At 42.7% G+C, this 26,768-nt stretch overlaps 1 long non-coding RNA gene across 1 annotated transcript in view; it reads right to left on the bottom strand.

The window, feature by feature from the left end:
- Nucleotides 1-23,645, bottom strand: part of LOC308485005 — an 804,356-nt gene extending 780,711 nt beyond the window's left edge. The window contains exon 1 of the long non-coding RNA XR_013990289.1: nucleotides 23,520-23,645. This is a non-coding gene — a long non-coding RNA (uncharacterized lncRNA). The remainder of the gene's footprint in view (nucleotides 1-23,519) is intronic.
- Between the last annotated feature and the right edge of the window lie 3,123 nt (nucleotides 23,646-26,768).

Raw genomic sequence — 26,768 nt, 5'->3', positions numbered from 1 at the left:
TACATCATACCTACATCACAAAAAAAGGAGGTCTAAACAGAAATTTGAATGTTGTTTTTCTCCTGTCCTTGTTTATCTCCTGTCTGGCAGGTTACTTGATTGGATTGCCTGGGGAGCCTGGCCAGTCTTTTGTAGTGATAAATATTTAGTTCCTGGGCCAGGTCACAGGCTCACACCCTATTCAAACACAGACATACCCTTAAGACAGGATTTGTGAAGGAAAAGACAATGGGGAGGCTTTTCCACTTTGAACCTTGCAGAGAAAACATTTGCTCAGTTTAGGAATCAAAATGGCTTCAGGTCGGTCTTCCTGTGCTGATCTATGTACGTGCGGTTATGAACATTACCATATATCTAAGACCTCAAAATTCCTATCACAGAAGAAAGTGCTAGACTGTAATTATGACTGTGCAGTAAAAGTTAAATCTTTCAGTGGATAATATGTTATTGAATTATATACTTGCAGTATGGAAATGATCAAAGGGACAACGGAAATGGATTTTCCATGTCCTAATGGTGGCCAAGAGATTGATATTGAGGAACTGGAAAAATAAAGATATGATATCATTCAATCAATGGACTGACGATATGACATCACTGGAAATTTATGAACGGACTGCTTACTCTGTATGGATAAATATGATGACATCTGGAATGAGTTTATACAAAATGTGGTAGGCTATTAGCATTTACATAAGCACTAGGACAATAACACTATACAAATTTATACAAGAGTGTATGGGAATGTTGTGTATTGCTTTTTGTTGTTATATATTTTCATTTTTATATGTATCTTTGTTGTTGTTTTTCCCCTCTCTCACTTTTCCTCCTTTTTTTTTTCTGTATCACTTTATTTTTTTAAAACTGAAATCACTTTTCACTTTATTTTTTTAACTGAAATCACCTTAATAAAATATAAATATCTTTAAAAATGTGCATTACATTTGCCACAGCTCAAAAGTTACGCCTAAAAAATGTTCCTACTAGACTGAGCTGAAATTTCTCAGAAGACTTTAAAAAAAAAAAAAATTCTCAAGTTCGTTTGTTGGCTTGCTTTATAATCCCCCTGCCTTCTTCTCATACTTGGAAAAAGAATGTTGCTTTGTATTTCTGTTTTACCTGAATATTTTCTACCACTTTGAGAAGGAGCTGACAGAAAGCTAGGTCCAGAGCATTGTGGAGGATGCAAAATGGTGGTCTCCAGTTGCTGTTGTTGGCACTTGCAGTGGTGGTGCTGGGGGCAACTGAACCTAGAGTCCAAACAGAAAGAAGCTGGGCTACTGTCACTACTAGCTGGGACTCTTCCCCTCCACACACACACAGACACCCTGAAAAATTTTCCTCTTAGAGAAATTTAGCGAAATGGTCCCCTTGCTTCCCTAACGATCAAGGAGCTAAAATGTTGGTAGATTCAAGACAGAGAAAAGGAAGTGGTTCTTCACACAACTTCCACAAGATGTGATAAACTGCTGTTGACCTTGAACCAAGATGGCTTTAAAAGGGATTTAGACAAATTCCTGGCAACAGTGCCTATCAATGCCATATTGATTCTCACATTTTCTCTCACATAATGGATAGCTGCCATGGAAATCTCAACAGTTGGAGATGATGTTTTGAAGAGCAAAAGCTATCCACCACATCTGCCACTGTCTGGACCAGTTCCCACAGAAGTGTTGAAGGATGCAAAATATACCTGTGTGCCCAGAGAAATATTGCATCCTCTGGGATCTGTGCAATATATAAGCTGGTCCTCAACATACTCTTTTTTTAAAAAAAATACTTAACATAATTGTTACAAAATATAAGCAAAATATTGCAAATACATACATACATACATACATACATAACTACATATTTCAAATAAGCACATATATATATATGAAAAAAGGAACAAAAGAGAAAAGGAGAAAATAAAAAATAAGAAGAGAAAATAAAGAGAAAAGAAGAAAAGTTGAAAAAAATTCTTCCAAGTTTATTCTACAAATATCTCAATATGAAAATAATAATAAAACTCAACATACTCTTTGTCCATCACAATGATGGACACTGGTTAGAATATTTAATAGCTATGTGTAAAACTATACAGTGGTACCTCGGGTTAAGTACTTAATTCGTTCTGGAGGTCTGTTCTTAACCTGAAACTGTTCTGAACCTGAAGCACCACTTTAGCTAATGGGGCCTCCTGCTGCTGCAACACTACTGCCATGTGATTTCTGTTCTCATCCTGAAGCAAAGTTCTTAACCCGAGGTACTATTTCTGGGCTAGCGGAGTCTGTAACCTGAAGCGTATGTAACCCGAGGTACCACTGTAATTGCTTCTTAGATATATCCAGAGCTGAAAAGGTTTAGCCCTCTCAGATGCCTGTGGCTACCACCGCTCAACAAGAGTCTCTGAATCTTGTCAGGAAAACGTATTCTGGCAAAGGATCAGGAGCTACTTTTAATTAGTGGATCCAACGTGATTCGCAGCAGCTCTCTAACAACTGAGAGATGAATCCCGTATATTTTAGAGCTTAAACTAAATCCATACAATGCAGTTCAAGCTGCAAAATCCAATTTAGGTTCTGAATAGCTCTGAAAGACTCTTCAAGGTTTTCTCTTAGGGCGTTAGCATATAATTGGAAGCTCTCGTTTAAATTGCAGTATCAGGTAACAGCCTCCGTTTTCTCCCCCCCCCCTTCTATATTATTATTCCTCAAGTATTTCTTACTTAACTCGTGTTGAGGAATTAAAGAGGGACACAAAAGCTTCCCACAGAAAAGGGGGCATAGCCGAGGAGGCGAACTGCTCAGGACTGGAGACAAATTGCTCCTACAAAGGGATTACATGATTGCCACTCATTAATCAATGGCAGAGGAGATGAAGGGGGAGGATGGGGATGATATTAAAAGTCAAACGTATCAGCAAGGACACAATAAAAATGCACTTGATGGAGAGGATGACTTACACAGAAGCAATATAGCCGAGCTTATTTGCTGAACAGGAAGAGCTAGAAAGAAAATGGACAAGTGGATCTTTTTTGTAAAAAAAAAGTATTCTTGAAAGCATGATAATAGACACTTCTGTGGAGTCTGATGGTTACACAAAAGGAAAAGTTTTGTTTTGTATTCATTCGTTTTACAATTCAATCTGCTCCATGCGAGTGACTTGTGAACCTGGAGGTCCCTGATGAGAGAATGCTGTATCATCACAAGCTGCCTAGTAAAGCTTAGGTGAACCATTCAGTATCAGCCTCAGCCCCTCATCTGAAATAATATTGGCGTACCTGACACGGTAGTTGCATGGCCCTTGGAGGAACTGCATTCAACATGGTAGCCTCATGGAAATTGGTAGCAGCATTGATCACCATTGCCACGAAAAGAAGGGACATGGGTGGCGCTGTGGGTTAAACCACAGAGGCTAGGGCTTGCCGATCAGAAGGTCAGCGGTTCAAATCCCCGCGACGGGAAGAGCTCCCGTTGTTCATTCCCTGCTCCTGCCAACCTAGCAGTTTGAAAGCACGTCTAAGTGCAAGTAGATAAATAGGTACCACTCCGGCGGGAAGGTAAACGGTGTTTCCATGTGCTGCTCTGGTTCACCAGAAGCGGCTTAGTCATGCTGGCCACATGACTCGGAAGCTGTACGCCGGCTCCCTTGGCCAATAAAGCGAGATGAGCGCCGCAACCCCAGAGTCGGTCACGACTGGACCTAAGGGTCAGGGGTCCCTTTACCTTTACCTTACCTGGCAGGGTAGTTGCATGGCCTTTGGAGGAAGTGCATCCAACATGGTCCCCTCACGGAAATTGGTAGCAGCATTGACCACCATTGCCACTGGAAAAGAAGAACGGCAGTTTGTTACACTTGCACAGAGCTAAAAGTCACATTTCAGGATGGATTGTGACCCCCTTTTTTGTTTGTCATTCAATCGGCCTCAGTCTTCCTTAGGCTTCTTCAGGGACTTGGGTACATTGGCGAGGTACCCAAGTGCCTTCAACAAATGCATATATGAGTTATGTACAGCTGCAGACATCATCATCATCGTGTGATCCACTAATCAGTTAAATTTTAATCAATTCATAAATTTTAATCAATTCATAAATAAATTTTAATCAATTCATCTTTCAATTACATTTGTATGCATTTACATATGAATAAAAGCAATATTTCTGAAGGAATGAGTGTATATATTTTTATTTAGATTATCCTCATATACACTGCAGTTTACATAATCCTTGAAGTGGCATTCCTCCTGTGTATGTAAGAAGGTAGACTGCTTTTTGAAAGATGGTGCTTCTTATATTGAGTTTTCATGGTGGGGGGTAATTAAGAAATAAATTCCCTACCTTACGAATGAGGGGCATATTTGTAGTTGATTAAAATGAGTTTTTTTAATCGATTAAGCTAAAAGAGTAATTGATTAAGTGTTGTAGCCTGGTTATATGCTTGGGAAAAAATGCAATATATGTAATATTCTGTACATGAACCTTAGCTTACATTCAATTATTTCATCAGAAGCAACAAAATGAAGTCCTGGAGGCCTTTTAGCATAGATACAATTAGTGGAAACTTCATTATTCCTTAACGTGCTGTGTTTCCCATTAGGGTGTGATCAAAGAAAAAATACCAAAAGATATCTGTACGATGTAAGATTGATTACAGTCTGATTCAGCAGTTCAATCAGTGCTCTGTGCAGTTTCAGCATGGCTAGAATCCCAAGGGAGCAAGATGTGTATTTGATAGTGCTAGACTGAGACTGGAAAGAGAAGAAAAATCAAACTGCTTTAGGAATGTAGATCGTTTTAGGCTGCATTAAACAGGAAGAGATCGTGTTGCAGAGTGCTATCTATCCTGCAATGCAAAAGCTCTGCTTCTCAAACACATTCCAGATGCAGTTTCGGATGTTCATAAAAAGAAAAACCAAAGCATGGGGCTATTCTGTTGTGCACAAGAAACAAGCAGTTGGCCACGCACTTCCTGGCTGAATGTAAGAAACTGTCATTTACATCTGATTGCCTTATTCTGGGGCTCACGCCAGCCACACAAGCCTTCTTTAAAATGAATAGATTATGGATTGCAAGAACAGCATATCATTTTCAGACCTAGAAGAGATAATGCACACCCGCAATCAAGTGATAGATTGTAGGACTCCCAAATACAGTCATCAAAGAGACAAGAGAAAATAGTTTGAGTCTATAGGGAGGTTCACATAACCCCATCATTTCTCAAAAGCAGATATGAGGGGACTGCATGGTCGCAGCAGCAAGAGACATACTCTCTGACGTACACAGCAGCCATTCTCCCAATCAGCCACATCACTGTGTGATGATGTTGTTGTTCAATCATTTAGTCATGTCCAACTGTTTGTGACCCCATGGACCAGAGCACGCCAGGCACTTCTGTCTTCCACTGCCTCCCGCAGTTTGGTCAAACTCATGCTGGTACCTTCGAGAACAATGTTCAACCTTCTTGTCCTATGTCGTCCCCTTCTCCTTGTGCCCTCCATCTTTCCCAACATCAGGGTCTTTTCCAGGGAGTCTTCTCTTCTCATGAGGTGGCCAAAGTATTGGAGCCTCAGCTTGACAATCTGTCCTTCCAGTGAGCACTCAGGGCTGATTTCCTTCAGAATGGATAGGTTTAATCTTTTTGCAGTCCATGGGACTCTCAAGAGTCTCCTCCAGCACCATAATTCAAAAGCATCAATTCTTCGGCGATCAGCCTTCTTTATGGTCCAGCTCTCACTTCCATACTTCACTGCTGGGAAAACCATAGCTTTAACTATACGAACCTTTGTTGGCAAGGTGATGTAGGCCTACATTAATACATGTGCACATGTAATGCTTCTCTATGCAAGGGGAAATCTTGGACTAACAAGAACACTTCCTAATGCACATGTTCCACATGGATGACAAGTGCATGTGCTGTCAAGGGCCATTGCTGGTCAGCATGACTCTCTTGTGCACGCTTTCGATGTATTAGTGCCTAATATGGCAGTCTTTTCTAAAAATGTGCCCTACTTAACGTTATGCTCACAATGGACAGGGACCTTAGCCATCAAGAGTCAGTGTCCCTGACCAGTCTACCAGATTTGTGGGAATGTTCAGCGTGGCAAGAGAGGCTATATTTATTAATATCTTTCCTAACTTGTGCTAGCAAGTTTCTTTGCTTAGCAGAGGGCATTCCCCTTTACCCAGCAGAAAACTAGTTGCAGACTCGTGTGAGTTTCTTAAGACAATACGTGATTCGATCTGGCTTGTCCAGATTGAAATGTGTTCTAATATTTTCCTGGTAAGCCCCCTTGAATTCCACCTAAAAGAATAAAGGCACCACATTCTTATTCAAAAGCAATAAAAAGAAAGTTTACTCACGATCAGGCAGAGCACAGTGATCCATGAAGGCAGGCTTAAGGTTTAAAGTTTCAAACATATACAAACAGGTTTACCCCATAAGGGAGATTTACTGCAGGCTGCAGGCTAGCAGTCCAGCAGTTCACAGGATGAAAGGAAGATGGAAAAGTTTGAGAGTGGCTGCATGCCTTGTCCTTTTACCAGGTCTGGTAAAAGGTCATGCCCACCCACTAGTCACATGCAAGGAAAGATGCTCCAGGCCAGGAGGTTTCGACTGGCTGGACCAAACATTACCTTGTATGTCCACTCTAGAAAAACAAGGAATGTTGTACTTGACTGCTCCCAGTGGATGACATCCCACAAGCTTTAAGTATTTGAACTGAAGATGAGCCTACAATATAAGATTGGGATGCTGTTAGTGCACAACCCACCCATTGTATCCTTGCCCGAGGAACTGAAGACAGTCTTAGCATTGGTCTCAGAGCTCTCCAACTTTCAGCATCAACACTTAGGCTTTCTGAAGTTATGCTAATGTATGCTCTACAGCTATGGTGGAATGTAGAACCCATGAGGACTTTTGCCTTGCTCAGAGTGATGGGTGAAGCAGCATTTTATTTCAAGTAATACTGGGATGGGAAGTTCCAGTTTAAGTCACTGTTGAATGTGCAAAAGAGAGTGATGCTCCACTGGGAACTGGGAGTGCCTGCAGACACATCTGCTTCATTTGCATTTGTCAATGGATATTTATTTACATTAGAGTAAAGGAAGGCTGTGGATGCAGGTGGCGCTGTGGTCTAAGCCACTGAGCCTAGGGCTTGCTGATCAGAAGGTCAGTGGTTCAAATCCCTGCAATGGGGTGAGCTCCCGTTGCTCAGTCCCTGCTCCTACCCACCTAGCAGTTCGAAAGCACGTCAAAGTGCAAGTAGATAAATAGGTACCGCTCCGGCGGGAAGGTAAACGGCGTTTCCGTGCGCTGCTGTGGTTCACCAGAAGCAGCTTAGTCATGCTGGCCACATGACACAGAAGCTGTCTGTGGACAAACGCCAGCTCCCTCGGCCTATAGAGAGAGATGAGCGCACAACCCCAGAGTCGTCTGCAACTGGACCTAATGGTCAGGGGTACCTTTACCTTTACCTAAAGGAAGGGTGAGGCAGTGAGTGGACCTTTCTAAAGAACCTATAATTTTAAAGTGTGCAAAGCCCTCAGGCACTTTCTAGGTGAGCTTATGCATTCCTTTTTTTCTTTTCTTTTTTAGGATACCTGACAATCATACTCAGGCACCCTGGAAAATGAACATATTCTGCTGTCCCTGATGCCTGGAATTTAGCTATTTAGCAGATACTAGGCATGGAGGAATGGAGTCTCTGCCAAGATGCTTCCATTGTGGGTTCCCGATCTACCATCACTGCTAACCGTTATATGGGGAGGAAAGGAAGATAAAGGATTGGAAAGAAAGGGTTATGTGGAGTTAGTTGGGCAAGGCATGCTAGCTGAGCCCAATGCAAATTGAGTTTAGAGGAATCCACCTCTCATTAAGCAGGATTGAGGAGGTTAACAGGTACATCTCTAGGTTTAGATCTGGTATCCCAGTTAGACAAAGCTGTTTGGGGAGAGAAAAATACAATAGTTGTGGATATGCTAACTTGATCATTTTTTTTAATAAACCTTGGCTGCAAATCCAGGAAATTATGGATTAGTCTGGTGGACAGTATATCTGAAATGTGACATTGCCATAATCTTTAGGGGATTATTCTCAAAAATGTCTGCATTGGGTTATTGCACCCTCTCTGTTTTTAGTTGGAAAAAAAGATCCCCAAGTTGTTGTTTTCTCTGTTTCTAACCTCATTAGTGTTCTCAATTACTTCAAATTTAGTATCACTGTGATTTTCACTTAGTGTGCTGTTTGTTTCCATTTTTAGACACCTGATGAAGGTATTCAATAAGGCTGTACTTTAACGAGCATTCCTCTGGTTCTTTAGTGCATGTGACTCCACTTCACTTCTTTCTATTTCCATTTGCAACCTAATTAGTATCCTTCAGATTAAATCACAAGGCAGTCTGTAACCTGACTAAGCAGCAAGAGGTGAGAGTGAGGTGAAGGAATATGTACTTGTGGCAAGGTATGGCAAGCAACTGGGTGGCTTTAAAGGGGAATTAGACAAATTTGTGGAGGCTAAAGCTATGATGTGTCAGCAACAGCATGTCTCTGAATGCCAATTGCTGGAGAATGGGGTGTGGGGTTTTTTTGGTATTAATATTTTACTTAAAAGGTTTCAATAATAAAGAAATAAACTGATAGAAAGAAAATGAGAAGAAGACAAATAAAAAGGCACAAAAAGGTGTAGAAAAAGAACAACATATGAACTTACACAAAAAATTCCCTAACTCATACATTCTTTTATAAATGTGATATTATTATCCTAATACACATTTAAATATTAATAGCATACTACATTTTGTATAAATGCATTCCAAATATTGTCATATTTATCCAAGCAAAGTCTACGTCTGTAAGCAGTCCGTTCATAAGTTGTGAGCGCTTATCATATTGTCGATCTATTTATTAAAGGGGGTGATATCTTTATTCTTCCAGTTCATCAATATCAGTCTCTTGACTACCATTAGAGAACGTAGAATCCATATTTGTTGTCCCGCTGTTAACTTCCATACAATAAATACCGGTATATAGTTGAAAGCAGTGCTTTTTTCCCTAGAAAAATAGGTATGGTGCTCATCATGAAGTTGTTATAGTAGGTGCCACATTTTTTAACAACAAAAAAGGTTATGGTACTGCATACCCTTGCATACCCCCTGGGGGGAAACCACTGGTTGCAGAAGAATGTGAGTAGAGTTCATGTCCTTCTTATAGGTTTCTCATAAGCCACAGTGAGAACAGGATACCAGACAGGATGGGCCTTTGCTCTGATCCAGTAGAGATTTTCTCAGGTTCTGAAACTGTTACACCTGAAAGGGGCCCTAGGCATTTATCTTAATTTCCCTTTTATTAACAAGCAGACGGCAAACTAGCAATGCAGAAGTCTGTGGGGAAATTTCACTCAGCTTAGCAATAGACTTTTAACACCTCTCAAAATTCTTGCAGATCTTTTGCAAAAGCGGAACCCTCCCAAGTCATCTCCTAATTTGCTCTTTTCAAAAACCCTGCAAGCAGGTGACCGCGGTAGAGAAATAAACACAATAATTTTTCCTCTTGTCACTCGGACAGCTGTTTGTATTTCAGCTATTAAACTAAAGGAAAATACTTCTATCTCTGTCTCTCTAGGCAGACGTGAACTGAAGATGTCAGATTTTGGGCAAAAGACAGAGGAAGAAGGAATCGTGAAGCCTCAGCATGTTCTCATGATCCTCCACACAACATTAAACTCCAGTACTTGACCTTCTCCCACAGAAATAATTTGGAATGCATTGTCAGGTACAGATTCGCACACAAGTGGCTGGTTTCCTTAGGGACCTTAGGGACGTGGGTGGCGCTGTGGTCTAAACACTGAGCCTCTTGGGCTTGCCAATCAGAAGATCGGCGGTTCGAATCCCCATGATGGGGTGAGCTCCCATTGCTCAGTCCCAGCTCCTGCCAACCTAGCAGTTAGAAAACACACCCAAAAGTGCAAGTAGATAAATAGGTACCACTGCAGTGGGAAGGCAAACGGCGTTTCCATGCACTGCTCTGGTTTCAGTGTTCCTTTGTGCCACAAGCGGCTTAGTCATGCTGGCCACATGACCCAGAAAAACTGTCTGTGGACAAACGCCGGCTCCCTCGGCCTGTAAAGCGAGATGAGCGCCGCAATCCCAGAGTCGTCTGTGACTGGACTTAACTGCCAGGGGTCCCTTTACCTTTTTACTCTCCTACTGGGCACATAGATGCATCAGCAGATATTCATCTGACCTCATGGTTTTTTAAAATTGTAGACCACCTCAGTGTCAGCACAGTGGCATAGCAGCAGGCAGGCTATCAACGCTGCTCTTTCCCCCTTGTGCCTTCGTAAGAGAAAGGGCGGGGAGAAGAAGATAAGTGAAACAAACTGGCTATTTCAAATTCACTAAAAGAATCTAAGCATTCATTCAAACTGGAATAAGAATGTGAAACTCAGTTGAAAATGGAGGATTTCATGAACTTTCATGCAGTGAAATAGTCTTGGAATGCTCCAGCAGAATGTAATATTCCACTGCTTCTCAACGGATGAACGGATGCAAAGAGATGCTTTTTGTCTTGCTAAGTTCAGAGTATTAAATGGCAACACTATTTAATTGATTTAGAAACGGCACATGTTATATTTAGAAGATGCTGTATTTATTGTTATTGTTGCTGCTGTTCTTTGGCCCTGTTAGTTGCTTGTTACACCAAAAAGGTCTCAAAGTGACTTAAAATATGTTCAGGCGCATAAGCTTAATTAAAAATCCATTACAATAGAAGCACATTTACACAAAAGCAGTTAATAAAACACACAAAGCAACCCTCAATAACAACAGCAGCACAAAACCCCCCACATACAACATCATCATAGCGATCATAGGGGGAAATGACAATTTTTACCTAGCACCTGAAAGATGTCTGCACTAGCAATAGGTGGACCTCACTTGGAAAAACTTTCTACACATATAGCTGTCAATACGTTTGTTGTTTGAAGCTGAAATATTTTACATTGAAATAATCTTTTGGGCAGGGACGTGGCTGGCGCTGTGGGTTAAACCACAGAGCCTAGGACTTGCCGATCAGGAGGTTGGCGGTTCGAATCCCCGTGACGGGGTGAGCTCCGGTTGCTTGGTCCCTGTGCCTGCCAACCTAGCAGTGCAAGTAGATAAATACGTACCGCTCCAGCAGGAAGGTAAATGGCATTTCCGTGCGCTGCTCTGGTTCGCCAGAAGCGGCTTAGTCATGCTGGTCACATGACCTGGAAGCTGTACACCGGCTCCCTTGGCCAATAAAGCAAGATGAGCGCCGCAACCCCAGAGTCGGCCACGACTGGACCTAATGGTCAGGGCTCCCTTTACCTTTACCTAATCTTTTGGGCACTTTCCCACCTCTAACAACAATAAATTCAAACTATGTTTCTATTTGTGAGACATATTTCAAATGATGTTTTGCCAAAAGTGAAGAGGCTCCTTGTATCACACAAGCACAAGCACAAGCACATTAAAACAGATCTGAAACTCCATTCAACACAAACCGAAACTAGAAAACATGTGAAGTCTGTTCTTTTAGCTCCCTATATATTATTTTCCCTCCTACAAATTATAGCAGTGTATTTGGGTCACTCCTACTCATCAGCAGATCAGATATGTAGCTTTTGCAATGCAGAATCCATATTATTGATGATGGCTACATGCAGATTGCTATCACAATAGATTTAATGGCATTCCATGTTCCCGGTTCAAAAGCATAAACACCTTTCTCAGAAAATCTTTGCTGTGCATTATGTGCAGAATTGACTTAATTGCGAGTCAGTTTGTACATCTGTGGCAGGGCTACAGTTTTCCTGCTTGGAAATCTGTCTGGAACAAAGATACCAGAAATATGTGAGATTTATACCTTTGAAGCTAAATTGGAACAGGTTTATGAAGCATGATGGGGGAGTTTTCACCGGGGGTGGGGGGTAGATCCATTTTAAAAAGCAGTGATAATGTGCATGATTTTGCATTGTTAAACCAATTGCAGAATAGCAATTCACATAGCCTTATCCACTGCATACTAATAATCTAGGTTGGCATGCGGTCTGCACTTCTGAATTGCGAATGATGCACAAGTAGGGTGATTATATAGTACACAAGCATAATGGACAGCAGGGCATAAAATATCATTTTAAAATTGCATGTTCCAGATAGGTAAGATAAAGTATCCAAAATGTGAATTTCCAGTATTCAGAATGGATTTTCTTGCTGTTATTTTGTGTGTGTGTGTGTTTTGCACTCCTTGTATGCAATGCAATTTAATAGCAATGGATGCATCCTATTCTGTTCCAGTCTTGCTAGTGTACATGCTTCTTTGCCATAAATCTGTTGCTGCAACTAGCAGGACACTTATATTCTCCTTTGTAATGACAAAACAAATGCTGCACTTCTTCCCAGGAAAGTTTTGACTCTTTCATGCCCGCTCTTGCATAATAAAGAAAGGCAAAACTTTGAAAGCTTGCTTAAAAGGAGCAGGAAATTCTCCCTTCCCTTTTCTGACTCTAGTCTATACCAAACATAGCAAGTGGCTTGTGGCTTGTTTCTGTTCACTTTGTTTTGCTTCACTTCTCTATGTAGAAAGAGAAAATTTTCAGCATTCAGCTTAGTTAAAGAGGCTCCCCCCTCCGTCATTTGTAGAGTTAGGAATGTGTTTGCTAAAATTGCAACTTGGAGACAGCAGAAAAACAAAATAAAAGCATAACTGTATCACAGGGGAAGCTATTTTTAGGAGGATGGGGGGTGGTCCTTTGTGGACATTTGTGAACAGGATAAAGCAGATACATACAACAATATATCTTTCAAGGCAAATTTTGGTCAGGGGAGGGGATCTCACAGGTACCATGAAAGGCCTCTGTGGTTATTACAGTTTTTATTATGTATTCAATTTGTATACCACCCTTCATGCAAAGAGAGCAAGGCATTTCACAACATCATACACGCATGCACACACACTTAGTTGTGCTAACAAGCCAAGCCAGCTTGGCAGAGTTACAGTGCCAGATTTACAATTCAAGGTGTTGGTGCTGACCTTTAAAGCCCTAAACGGCCTCGGTCCAGTATACCTGAAGGAGCGTCTCCACCCCCATCGTTCTGCCCTGACACTTAGGTCCAGCACCGAGGGCCTCCTGGCGGTTCCCTCACTGTGAGAAGCCAAGTTACAGGGAACCAGGCAGAGGGCCTTCTCGGTAGTGGCGCCCGCCCTGTGGAATCCCCTCCCAACAGATGTCAAAGACAAAAATAACTACCAAACTTTTAGAAGCAGCCCTGTTTAGGGAAGCTTTTGATGTTTGATAGGTTATTGTATTTTAGTGTTTTGTTAGAAGCTGCCCAGAGTGGCTGGGAAACCCGGCCAGATGCATTCTGGATTAGTTGTAGTTTCCGGGTCACCTTCAAAGGTAGCCCCACATAGAGCGCATTGCAGTAGTCCAAGTGAGAGATAATTAGAGAATGCACCAATCTGGAGAGACAGCCTGTGGGGAGGTAGGGGGTCTCAGCCTGCCTACCAGATGGAGCTGATAAACAGCTCCCCTGGATGCAGAATTGGCCTGCACCTCCATGGACAGCTGTGAGTCCAAAATGACTCCCAGGCTCATTCAGGAGAACAGTTACCCCAATTCAGGACCAGGGACTCCTCCACACCTGCCCGCCTCCTGTCCTCCCAAAACAATACTTCTGCCTTGTCAGAATTCAACCTCAATCTCTTAGCCACCATCCATCCTCCAACTGCCTCCAGACACTCACACAGGACCTTCACCGCCTTCACTGGTTCTGATTTGAATGAGAAGTAGAGCTGGGTATCATCCGCATACTGATGAACACCCAGCCCAAACCCTCTGATGATCTCTCCCAGCTGCTGCATGTAGATGTTGAGAAGCATGGGGGAGAGGACAGAACCCTGAGGCACCCCACAAGTGAGAGCCCAGGAGTCTGAACACTCATCCCCCCCCCCACTTTCTGAACACAGCCCAGCAGAGCTTAAAGCTTTCAACTTTGAATGACATTGGCTGTGGGGAGGTCCATGGAGTCAGTTTGCAGGGAGGAGAAGAAGTGGAGGAACTCCATCTTAGCTGGAGATTACAGGCTGAAACTAAGAGACTCAAAGCGTAGCTTTTTGCTGTTCATTGAACCCAATGCTATGCTTAAGGGGGAAGTAAGAGGGTCATAGTATGTGAATACTCTGCAATTTTGCTGCAGGCTGTATATATGTACAAATAAAACCACGAAGACGTCCTCTAAGCCTTGCATCAAACTGCCCTTATGAGATCTGTCCTTGTTGTTCTTGCACCTTCTCAAAGCATTTTTTTTTATTTTTTTATTATCTCCCAGAAATTAGCCTCTCATTAAAAAATGGACTTAAGAAACTGATTTTTCATTGTTTCTTCTGAATGCTTCACCCCTTTACTTCTCTTTCAAGTACATCACACAAAATTTTATCTGCTCACCAAACAGAAAAAGAATTGTGAATATAAAGTGTTGGAGAGTAGAGAACTAGAGGATAGAGGATACACAGTCCTTAATGGTCTGCCCATTATTGTGCCATGCCTTGTGTTTGCAAAAAGTTCAGCAAAGTTCAGTTGTCTCCAGGAGAATCATTTTAAATTATTTATGTTAATCGCATTTATCTTTAAAACTCTAGCTATCTATGTGTAATTTTATATCAGCACCTGCTCATCTGTTGGGCTATGTCAGCATCTTGTGTCTGATGTAGATTTTTTCAATTTCGTTGTTCTGTATGGGACAATGACAATAAAGATCATCGTATCGTAGAGCAACATTCAGAAGTGGCTGAAAACAAAGCTGTCTTCAGTGATAAGGATTATTTATGCCCTGTTCAAACAATCCATTCTATTTGCATCATATCTGAATCGGAAGAGACCATCCAGGCACTAGGCCAGTGTCTGAATACAGAGCTGGGCTGGATGAGAGCAAATAGGCAGGGCTTGAACCCTGGTAACACAGAGGCTCTGTGAGTGGTACCCATGTCCAAGAAATTGGCCAACTGCCTGCCAGGGATGGGGTTTCACTCCCTCTGAAGGAGGAGTCTCCACCTCCATCGTTCTGCCCGGACACTGAGGTCCAGCGCTGACGGCCTTCTGGTGGTTATCTCACTGCGAAAAACCAAGTTACAGGGAACCAGGCAGAGGGCCTTCTCGGTAGTGGCGCCCACCCTGTGGAATGCCCTACCACCAGATGTCAAAGAGAACAACTACCAGACTTTTAGAAGACATCTGAAAGCAGCCCTGTTTAGGGAAGCTTTTACAGTTTAATAGGTTATTGTATTTTAGTGTTTTTTGGAAGCCGCCCAGAGTGGCTGGGGAAACCCAGCCAGATGGGCGGGGTATAAATAATAAATTATTATTATTAGTAGTAGTAGTACAAGGGGTGGAATTCAACTAGGTTTTACTTATTTATTTAACTTAAATGACTTCACTGGGTGGTAGATCACTGCCAGTTTTTGATATTGGATTGTAGATCACACCCTACTCAAAGTTGGACGTGTCTGCTATATATTATAAGCAGTTCATCTTTCAGTGTAGAAGCAGTTTCTTATCATCAAATTGTCCTCCAACCAGGGCCTCTGATTGGCCCAATCAAAGCTGTCTTCTCTGTCGGGAAGGCCGCTCCTTAATACTGCTGTCCAAGGAGAATTCCCCAACAATGGCTGGTGGGCAAGCATGCTCTGCCTGCCAATGGGAAGGCAGAGAGTGAGGGACTGTAACCGTCACCCCCTGTGGAAGTTGTGAGCCAACCAGATGCCTATGGGATAGCTGCAGACAGGACCTGGGTGCAACAGCACTCTTCCAACTTGAGTCCCAGCAACCAATCAGAAGCAGAACATGGCCATTGGCAGCCTTAAAAGGTAAAGGTAAATGGACCCCTGACCGTTAGGTCCAGTCACAGACAACTCTGGGGTTGCAGTGCTCATCTCACTTTACTGGCCAAGGGAGCCAGCGTACAGCTTCCGGGTCATGTGGCCAGCATGACTAAGCCGCTTCTAGTGAACCAAAGCAGCACACGGAAATGCCGTTTACCTTCCCGCCAGAGCGGTACCTATTTATCTTCTTGCACCTTGACATGCTTTCAAACTGCTAGGTTGGCAGGAGCAGGGACCGAGCAACGGGAGCTCACCCCCTCGTGGGGATTCGAACCGCTGACCTTCTGTTCGGCAAGCCCTAGGCTCTGTGGTTTAACCCACATCGCCACCCTTGCTGAAGGACAAACACAGAAAGTTGTTTCAGGGAACCCATATGGATATCCTTTCGCTTTGGAATTCAGTGCAGATCATGGCATGGTATGGTTCATTTAGAATATTAGAATCGTAGAGTTGTAGAGCCTAGTCCAACCCTCTGAAGTACAAGAATCTTTTGCCCACTGTGGGGCTTGAACCCCTGATGCTGAGATTAAGAGTATCATGCTCTACCGGCTGAGCTCTTCTTGTTATACTGTAAAGGTAAATGTTACGATCTGGCAATATTATGCAAACTGTTTCATTTCTGAGATTGAGGTTCAGAGACTATTAGTCTCTGGTGGTTTATTTATATATATATATATATATATTTAAGTTCCATGCATGTGTATTCAGTGGTACCTTGAGTTACAAACGCCTCAGGTTACAAACGCTTCAGGTTACAAACTCCGCTAACCCGGAAGAGTTACCTCAAGTTGAGAACTTTGCCCCTGGATAATAATAATAATAATAATAATAATAATAATAATAATTTTTATTTATACCCTGCCCTTCCTGGTTTAAAAAACCGGGCTCAGGGTGGCTAACACCAAATATAAAACATTGATTAAAATGTGATTTAAAAACAGCATAAATCAGCATAAAATACAACATAAAATGCAGCATCAATATCAATAAAATTCAAAAATTCAGGGTTTATTTTGGGGGAAGAAAAAAAAAAAAAACCCAGTCAGTAGACATGAAATGATCACCAGACCTAACTGGCCAAGGTGATCCTACTAGGGCCAGCAAGGAGACCAGGGAGGAATTTAAATATGGGGTCCCAGAAAGGGTTTCTTCTTAGAAGAGGAAAGGGAAAAGGAAATAAAGGAATAGGCTAATTCAAATTGAAGGCCAGGCGGACTAGCTCTGTCTTACAGGCCCTACGGAAGGAAATCAAGTCCTGCAGGGCCCTAGTCTCATGAGACAGAGCATTCCACCAGGTCAGAGCCGTCACTGAAAAAGCCCTGGCCCTGGTGGAGGACATTGTGGCTTCCTTAGGGCCCGGGACCTTTAAGCTATTATTATTCATGGACAGGGTCCTCTGTGGGACATACCAGGAGAGGCGGTCCTGTAAGTACGAGGGTCGTAGGCTGCATAGGACTTTAAAGGTCAAAACCTTTGAGAGAACGGAAATTGTGTGCCGGCGGCGCAGCGGCAGCAAGAGGCCCCATTAGCGAAAGCACACCTCTAGTTAAGAACAGTTTCAGGTTAATCCAGAATGAATTAAGTTCATAACTAGAGGTACCATTGTACTGGTCTCTGGTGAAGCTAATGCATCTATATGCTTCTATGTCTACATCTCAACATCTTGTAAAGGTCAACTTCATGACATGAAAGGTCTCAACTTGCTGTCCAGCATTTAAGTTTGGGATTTCTTACAGTTCACATTACTGCTCAATTAACATAAAATCTGTAGTGTATGTGTATGCATATGCATGTTTTTAACTTAAATATCAGAAGGCGCATATGGAAATACATCATTCTGAAATGCAATCCATGACGTAGATTGAATGAGATTGGGAGCGATATTTTTCCCCATCCCTAATATTTCAATTTTATGCCTTCAGAAAATGCTACCACCTCTTACCCAGCTGTTCAAAGGTTATTATCCTAAACTTAAATTTATATCTGGATGTTTCACCAGCCAGGAGGAGGCGTGGCAGAGTGGAAGTCCCCAATTTTACTCCAAATTTCTTTTTAGATGGTATCTGGGGACAACCTAGGTTTGTGTTGGATCTCAGAAATGCCATCCGTCTTATTAAAATGCTTTAGCGTCCCTTCTCAAAGATTTCTCTCCATTCTCCTCCTATAAGACAGAACCACCCCCTGCCAAAAGGAAAATTGCTTTAAATTTCACTTTGGATGCAAATTTCAGTGGCCGCAGCATAAAGCAACATATTGAAAGGTGATCTTGAAGTGCAAAGTCTGTTTATTTCTAACCCTTGTACAGCCAAAACAGGTAAACAGCTAAGACATCTCAGTGTGACTAATGACAATGTCAGATCTATTTTAAAAAGGAGATGTGACCGGTGCTGAAATATTCAGAAGCCTGTGAACCCATTTTTATTTTTTTAAAACAGGTAGCGGATGGAACTGCATGAAGAAAAGCAGTGATCAAGGTCACTGTTCTTGCAACAGCAAAACAACGATAATGACATGGACTATTGGAAACTTCAAACATTTTATCAAGCAGGGAAAATGGAATTACTGGAGAACAAGTACATCATTACCCACAGAAAATATCAAGAGGCTTGCCTGGAAATTGCTGGACAGGCACATTTTGAACATCAAATACTTCACTCTTACACCCAAATAGACATACAGAAAGAGTGAGATCAATCATACCGAGGCAAGTGCAACTATTACCTTCGAAAGCAGCTATCAGAATTTTTTTTTCTCCATGCGGCCTTTTCGTATGATCATATTTACTAATCAAGCCCTTACTAGACCCAGCACTTCCAGGCGACGTTGTGAGCACACTCTAGAGGCTAGATGGCCAAGGCTAACACAGCGATGTATAAAACATATGGCGTTGCACAGAAGGTAAATTGCAAATGGAAATACTAATGAGACAGAGGAGAAGCACTACGCAATGGCCGGCATCCTATTTAGATACGAGCTGAGGAAAATTGAACACTTATCAAGCGACTAATGAATTGGAATTCATTTTGTCTGCCAACACCTTTAAATTGGAGATTGACTGATCAGAGGTTGGGAGCTGTCTCTGCTGCTTTGCTCTGCTGAAACGTTGCGAAAGCTATGAAGGGGGAAAGGAAAATCAGGCGGTGTTTATTTGGAATATGGCCGTTTCTGAAGCACAGCCTGCTTTTGAATAATCTAGCCCCACACAAGCACTGCATTGTTGATGCTAATGCTCATCTAAATGTGCACAGGCCTATTTCTATATGCAGACGTACCTTCCTAGATTGTATAGCAATCATTTTTGTCAGCAAAAGGAGGAGCAGCGGCAGGAGGAGGAATAGGTTGGGGGGTGAGGTGCAAAGGGACTGGGATTGGCAAGATGGTGTCAGGTAGGTAGGTGGGGTTGGTGAGTGAAGTACTGAAGCAGGACCACCTGGAGGAATTTTACCTTTATGCTTTTCATATGATCAGTTAACCATATAACCATATATAACCATATATCCTTATAATGATTTTTATCTAATCCATGTTTGAATCATAAAGGCTTCTGCAAAGCTTATAGCAAAATGCTTAGATTTGAAAAATCCTAAATGAACTCTGCCCCAGTTCTCTTCCCTTGTTCTTCTTATGTCCTCGATGTCTCGCTAACATAAGGGGGGAAGCAATAAATCTGATGTGCTGGCACTTTCCCCCCTGTCCAGACAGGGTCCTGAGCAGCTAAAAACAGGAAGATGCTAACCGCAAAATGTCCCGGTATAGCAGATGCCGCATAGTAGAGCGTAACGGTCGAAGTTCCTTTTCTCCTTCTTACCATAAAATCAGGGGAAGGGTTACAATGAATGTTCAGACTGAAGAAAGCAGAAGTTGGGAGGGAACTCTTTACATGATCGGAGGGGGGGGCAAGGCTTGAATGCGCTCATTAGCTTTATTTTTGCTGTCGTTTGCTATTGTATTCGATTATGTCATGTATGTACTCAGGTATAAAGCCTCAGGGCGCTAGAGCCCGGGGCCCAGTCTTTGGAAATCATTCCACTGGGTCAATTATTGCTCAGCAATAAATATCACATTCTTTTTCTCCACTGCTGCGTCTGTCAATTCTTGGACACAATTTGAGTGGGTCACAGGTACTTTAAAAATCCGTGCAACAGTACCTGCCCCTAGTACATACAACAGTTCATGCATTAGTGGAAGTCTCATACAAAATACATATTAGGGGAAATTGCTTGCAAAAAAGGTGTATATATTTGTTGCAGTTGCACACAGAAATGTGTATACAGTATTGGGGAAAGGGCACACACAAAACTTTTCACGAGAACTTCTAAATTAAAAGAAATGGCAAACTGATACAGAAATGTGGGGAAATAAACTTAAGATTAGAAAAATGAGAAACGGAGAAGTCAAAATTGACCTACAGTCATACCTTGGGTTAAAGTAGCTTCGGGTTGAGCATTTTCGGGTTGCGCTCCGCGGCGACCCGGAAGTAACGGAACGCATTACTTCTGGGTTTCGCCGCTCGTGCATGCGCAGACACTCAAAATGATGTTGTGCGCATACACAGATGCAGCGAATTGTAATCTGCATGCAGACGCGGGTTGCGTTCGCTTCAGGATGCGAACTGGGCTCTGGAACAGATCCCATTCGCATCCAGAGGTACCACTGTATACAGTTTGCATTCCCTTCTTTTTAATTTCAGCTATAACCAGTTCTATTTTTCTAGAAAAAGAGGTGCCAGAACTCACCATGAACACCTACCTTGTCCTCTTATAATGACAATGACACCCACCTGAGAGGTTCCAGCGAGAGTTCCGGCTGAAAAAAAAAGAAGTCCTGGTTATACCTCTATTTTTCATAAATGTGGACATTGAGTGTTACAGGTAGAGGAAGAAGGAAATGTCTTCTCGTTTTCCCATCCAAAGTACAGGAGTAAAAAATTGTTCTGGAGCTTTTCAAAGGGACAGACAATAAGCAGGATATCCCAGGCATAGGCAAACTCAGCCCTCCAGATGTTTTGGGACTACAATTCCCATCATCTCTGACCACTGGTCCTGTTAGCTAGGGATGATGGGAGTTGTAGTCCCAAAACATCTGGAGGGCCGAGTTTTCCTATGCCTGGGATATACTGTCTGAATCTGCCCCTCCCTCCCTCTCTGCCATCCTGTTTCTGATTTTCCTTCCTAGCTGGAAGGAAAATGGCCAGCCACTCAACTCAAACGTGAAGAATACTAATCAGATGCCAGCTGACATTTTCATGTAACTATGCAATTTGCACGATTTTATAGGGATGATGCTAAATGGTTGAATTGATCCTAAAAGAACAACTGTTCAGAAAACAGGGAAGATGAAACAAAACAACCTTTAACACGGCCTTCTTCTGAAGTTATAAAGTTCAATAAAAATTGTGGAAAATGTAGATAAAAATGCATGGTTTTGGCGCCGCATTCCTATATCCTGCCCAAAATTATGTGCAATTGGATAATTCAGGGAGTTGAGTAGGAGGAACACAAACATGTATGTGCATGTAAGTAATTAGCAGCATTCAGGAGAAAAGACTTTTACTGTGCGTAAGAGTAAAAGAATTGAAAGTGCTATGACTCTGCTACTTAGCCACAGGGACATTTTATGCCCCTGATCATGCTCATATAATTTTCTGCCATTGCATGCTAGGACCTGCTTCACCAGTTGTCTAAATTACTTACAGAAAGTTTGTTACATCTCTAGTATCATAAGAACATCTGTCACATTTTGCTGCCTGGAAGCCCATGCCAAGCAATCAGTAGCTCAACAAATATCTCAGTGTGGATCCCACTGCGCAGCATTTCACAGGAACCTGACTCTATGACTTTACTCTGTTATCCCAAATACACTTACGAGGGAATAAGTTCCACTGAACACAAAAAGGGTTAGTTCTGACTAAGCACACAATATTGAGAGAAGTGACATATTTTCATAGCCTTTGGGCCCAATGTCACTAAGTGAGCTTCGTTATTGAGTGGGACTCTGAATCTGCATCTCCCCAATCATAAAGTGCTGCTCTAACCGCTACACCACACTGGCCCAGGAGCAACTGGAATTCAACAAATCTCCACATGTTTATCCACTTATTTGTTTTTTTATAAAATCTGTGTTTTTTTTCTGAGGCAGTGGATAAGTAAAGGGTAAAGGGACCCCTGAACATTAGGTCCAGTCGTGGCCAACTCTGGGGTTGCGGCACTCATCTCGCTTTATTGGCCGAGGGAGCCGGCGTACAGCTTCCGGGTCATGTGGCCAGCATGACTAAGCCACTTCTGGCGAACCAGAGCAGCACACGGAAACACCATTTACAATAATAATAATAATAATAATAATAATAATAATAATAATAATAAATTTTATTTATATCCCACCCTCCCCAGCTGAAGCCGGGCTCAGGGCAGCTAACAACAATAAAACAGTACAACACAACACTCTAAAATCATTCATTATAAAATTAATTCAAATCAAACCAATGACAACCATTGGGCCAGAGCTCCGCGAAGACTGCTGAAGGAGGGAGTCAGGCTGTGCCCTGGTGGAACAGCTCTGTCTTGCAGGCCCTGCGGAAAGATGTCAAGTCCCACAGGGCCCTAGTCTCTTGTGACAGAGTGTTCCACCAGATCGGAGCCACAGTCGAAAAAGCCCTGGCTTTTCCCGCCAGAGCGGTACCTATTTATCTACTTGCACTTTGACGTGCTTTCAAACTGCTAGGTTGGCAGGAGCAGGGACCGAGCAACGGAAGCTAACCCCGTCGCGGGGATTTGAACCGCCAACCTTCTGATCAGCAAGTCCTAGGCTCTGTGGTTTAACCCACAGCGCCACCCGCATCCCATTGGATACAACAGCCATAAAATTAATTCTAATGTGAACACCTAATAAGGGATTTCAAATAAGCATTTGGTTTCCCTTCAAGCTGAGGTCAGACAGGCCCCCTCCCTCCTGAACTGCCAGCACCTATAGAAGACTTTAAAAAAAGAAATCCAGCATGGATTGATCATTGAAGTTTCAACTGATTTTTATTCCTTTGTATTCAGTGCTGTTTTTCTAGAAAAAGAGGTGCCAGGATTCACCAGGAACACCTCCTCCGCAATGGCGCCCACCTGAGAGGTGCCAGAACTGAGTTCCTGCAAGTTCTGGCTGAAACAAAAAGCCCTGTTTGTGTTGTATGTTCATAAACTGCTAAGCGATTATTGTAGTTAAGCAGTAAAGTGGTACCTTGGTTCTCAAACTTGATCCATTCCGGAAGTCTGTTCCAAAACCAAAGCGTTCCAAAACCAAGGTGCACTTTCTGATAGAAAGTAATGCAAAATGAATTAATCCGTTCCGGACTTTTAAAAACAATCCCTAAAACAGCAATTTAACATGAATTTTACTATCTAACGAGACCATTGATTCATAAAATCAATAATCAGTGTACTGTACTATAAATTGTAATAAACAATGTACTGCAGTCACACAATCAATCAATAAGTAGCTGAACTAGGTTCCACACCGTCACAAAAACAAAAACAAAAAGAGCCACAAAAAACACAAAATAAATAGCAAAAACAGACAGACCTCAGTGTAACACTCAAAACAAAAGTCTGGTGCTCAAAATGGAAGTGTGGGACTCAAATCACAAGCATCACACTCAAAATGGAGCACGTTCAGCTTCTGAAAAAAGTTCGCAAACCGGAACACTTACTTCCAGGTTTGCAGTGTTTGGGTTCCAAGTTGTTTGAGTTCCAAGGCATTTGAGAACCAAGGTACCACTGTATATAACTTGTTTAAACTGTAGTAGTAGTAGTAGTAGTAGTAGTAGTAATAAAACCATTCCCAGAGGTGAGATAAATAAGTACATTTATATTAGTCCATCTCATGGTGCGACCTGAGGTCGGTCACTTCATCCTGTTCATGACAAAGCTGGTCCAGTGATGAGGACTCTGAAGCTCACAGTTTCTTAAGGAGAAGATGTTCCGTCAAGTAATGTTGGCCCAGGGTATTCACTGGCATACAGCACCTGATGCATGAGACAATTGCTTCATTCTACCTAATGTTTAATGGGACGCGGGTGGCGCTGTGGGTGAAACCACAGAGCCTAGGACTTGCCAATCAGAAGGTCGGCAGCTCGAATCCCCGTGACGGGATGAGCTCCCGTTGTTCGGTCCCTGCTCCTGCCCACCTAGCAGTTCGAAAGCACGTCAAAGTGCAAGTAGATCAATAGGTACCACTCTGGCGGGAAGGTAAATGGCGTTTCCGTGCACTGCTCTGGTTCACCAGAAGCGGCTTATTCATGCTGGCCACATGACCTGGAAGCTGTACGCCGGCTCCCTCGGCCAGTAAAGTGAGATGAGCACCGCAACCCCAGAGTCAGTCACGACTGGACCTAATGGTCAGGGGTCCCTTTACCTTTTCCTTTACCTAATGTTAGGGCTTGAGCTGTATTCTTATAAAATAACACAGCAGACATCCAGGTGGCAAACATATGGCAGGGTTGGCGTTTGGGACATAACCTTTGGCTTGTGAATAGGCTTGTTATTAGCATGTGCCTATATTCATTCATGAAATTAGGGTGAGTATGCTCTCACTCTTGAATGCTTCATTCCCAGCAAACAGCTACTTCCTGCTTCCTCCCCAGCAAATGACAATTTCCTGTTTCTTCCCTAGCTTTCTTGTGGTTGTCATCTCCCGTGACACCAATGCACAGTTCTACGTTGCTATGCAATGGCGCCAGGATTCCTTTCCATTGGGGCTCTAATGCTACTCTGCTCCAGAAGAGGTCCTATCATTTGTCTTCTCTTGGACATGGGTTGTTCTACTTATATCTTTGTAGACATTGTCTGAGACTCCTGGCCACTCTGCTGTGGATCATTTCAGCTATGCACTAAAGGAGACGAGTGTTTACTGTACTGCTTCAGTGGCAGAGAATTGCGACTCTTTAAAAAGCGCCGCTGCAGTGTGCGTTTCAACATATGGTTGCTTTTATAGTCTGCATACTCAGTTAGCACAACAGAAAGCAGATGTCTCTTCCGACACTTCAAGAGGTAATAGCTGTAATTTTAAATTACACATTGTTTCCCACCGATCAGCAATCCCACAGGCTTACTGATTTGCACAGGCACCGGACTCCACCTTCCATCATGAATTTGAACTCATGAGGGACAGCTCAGAAAGGTGTAAGCAGGTGTTACTTTTGCTTGAGTGCCAGGGAAACCTAACCGGCATTTTGAAGACTGTGTTTCGAGCAAAGCTCAGGTTCTGTGGGTGCATGTCAGATCACAGAAGATGGTCAATGACATAAAACTCCCCTGAAAGTTGACTCATCTTCCTCATCTACTGATCTTCTCTTAAATGGATCTTTCTAGCTGAAAACATTTTTACATCTGAGGTGAAGGACAAGGTACACAGTTCCCCTGTGCACATGCATGAGCCATCTGGTCACACAGTTAAAATCTTACTTTAATTCTGGCAATGGGACAGTCTCCTACACTGCACCTGAGTCAGCAGACTAGCTTAGGAGGTGCAGAGCAGGTTTGATGACACACATCTAGGTCATCTAACACCTTGCTGCCCACTTGCCACCTGCTCAAACAGATGCTTAAATCCAGCAGCAGACACACTGTGCTCACGATGCGCATGCTCACTACATAAGCCAAGTGAGGCATACATATGCACATGACACAAAGTGGCTTTCATTCTGCTTGCTCGGTCAATGCTTTCTCAAGAGCTCTGTCTGTGAAACATTGGAAGAAGATGACCAGTTGAGACAGCAGCCAGTGCAGAACAACAACAAGCAAACATCACTGCAGCTGGGGCAGATTCAGGAGGATGGGGACAGAGAGTTTGGATTTGATATCCCGCTTTATCACTACCCTAGGGAGTCTCAAAACAGCTAAAAATCTCCTTTCCCCTTCCTTCTCCACAACAAACACTCTGTGAGGTGAGTGGGGCTGAGAGACTTCAGAGAAGTGTGACTAGCCCAAGGTCACCCAGCAGCTGCATGTGGAGGAGCAGGGAATCGAACCCAGTTCACCAGATTACGAGTCCACCGCTCTTAACCACTACACCACACTGGCTCTGCCAGAGCTTGGGAGTGTTGCAACTCTGCAGTATCTACCATGCTAAGTGGTCTCTGTTAGAATTCTTTTTCCGTGTTGCAGTCATGGGGTTGTTTTTTATCACATGATGGTGTATGTTTTCATTCCACATTGTGGGAAGTGATGGAGACAGGATGTTTTTATTACTGTGTTTCTGTGACGTAGGATCTTTGTCCTTTGTTCTTTCTCTTTACTGTCTGATGCTGAAGAGGAAGGAGCTGGGTTACAATGCTCCGAGTGTATATATGTAAATCAACGTAGTTTAGCCAAATTGCTGCGCTACTGAGTCTGAACACTGACTGCCTATAGTCTGCTGATCCTGAAGTGTGCTGATGCCTCTTGGTATCAGTTGCTGTGAAGTTTGGGCTGGAGGAAGCTTTTGAATCTCCCGAACGACCGACCAGGAGGGAGAGAACATGCCAGTCGGGCTTGTGTCTCTACCAGACTCCTTCTCATGTGTAGTACCTCCTGACAGTCTCATTTGCCCTAATGGTAGGGTTGTTCCTATGTGTTTCCAGGAGTTGGTTTCAGTTCACACAAGAGGCTGTCAAGCGTGGCCACTGCTTTGTGTGAACTTGGGTTGAACTGAGTGTACATCCTGGAAGATAGCCCAGAAACTCGCTTGTAACACTCAACCCTGGCTATTTCAGCAATTCTATCCTAGGTTTGCCATATTTCAAAAAGTAAAAACCAGGAGCTTTTTAAAGGAGCTTTTTTTAGACAAACCCCAAACTTGCTGAGCTTTTTATTTACAAAAATATGTGATTTTTAAAAATTAACGTAGACTTGTCTAAGATCCAG

The sequence above is a fragment of the Podarcis pityusensis genome (assembly GCF_964106645.2).
Source record: "Podarcis pityusensis genome assembly, chromosome: 9".
Lineage (NCBI taxonomy): Eukaryota > Metazoa > Chordata > Lepidosauria > Squamata > Lacertidae > Podarcis > Podarcis pityusensis.
The sequence above is the reverse complement of the archived record's forward strand: the minus strand, read 5'-3'. Positions and strand labels throughout refer to the sequence as shown.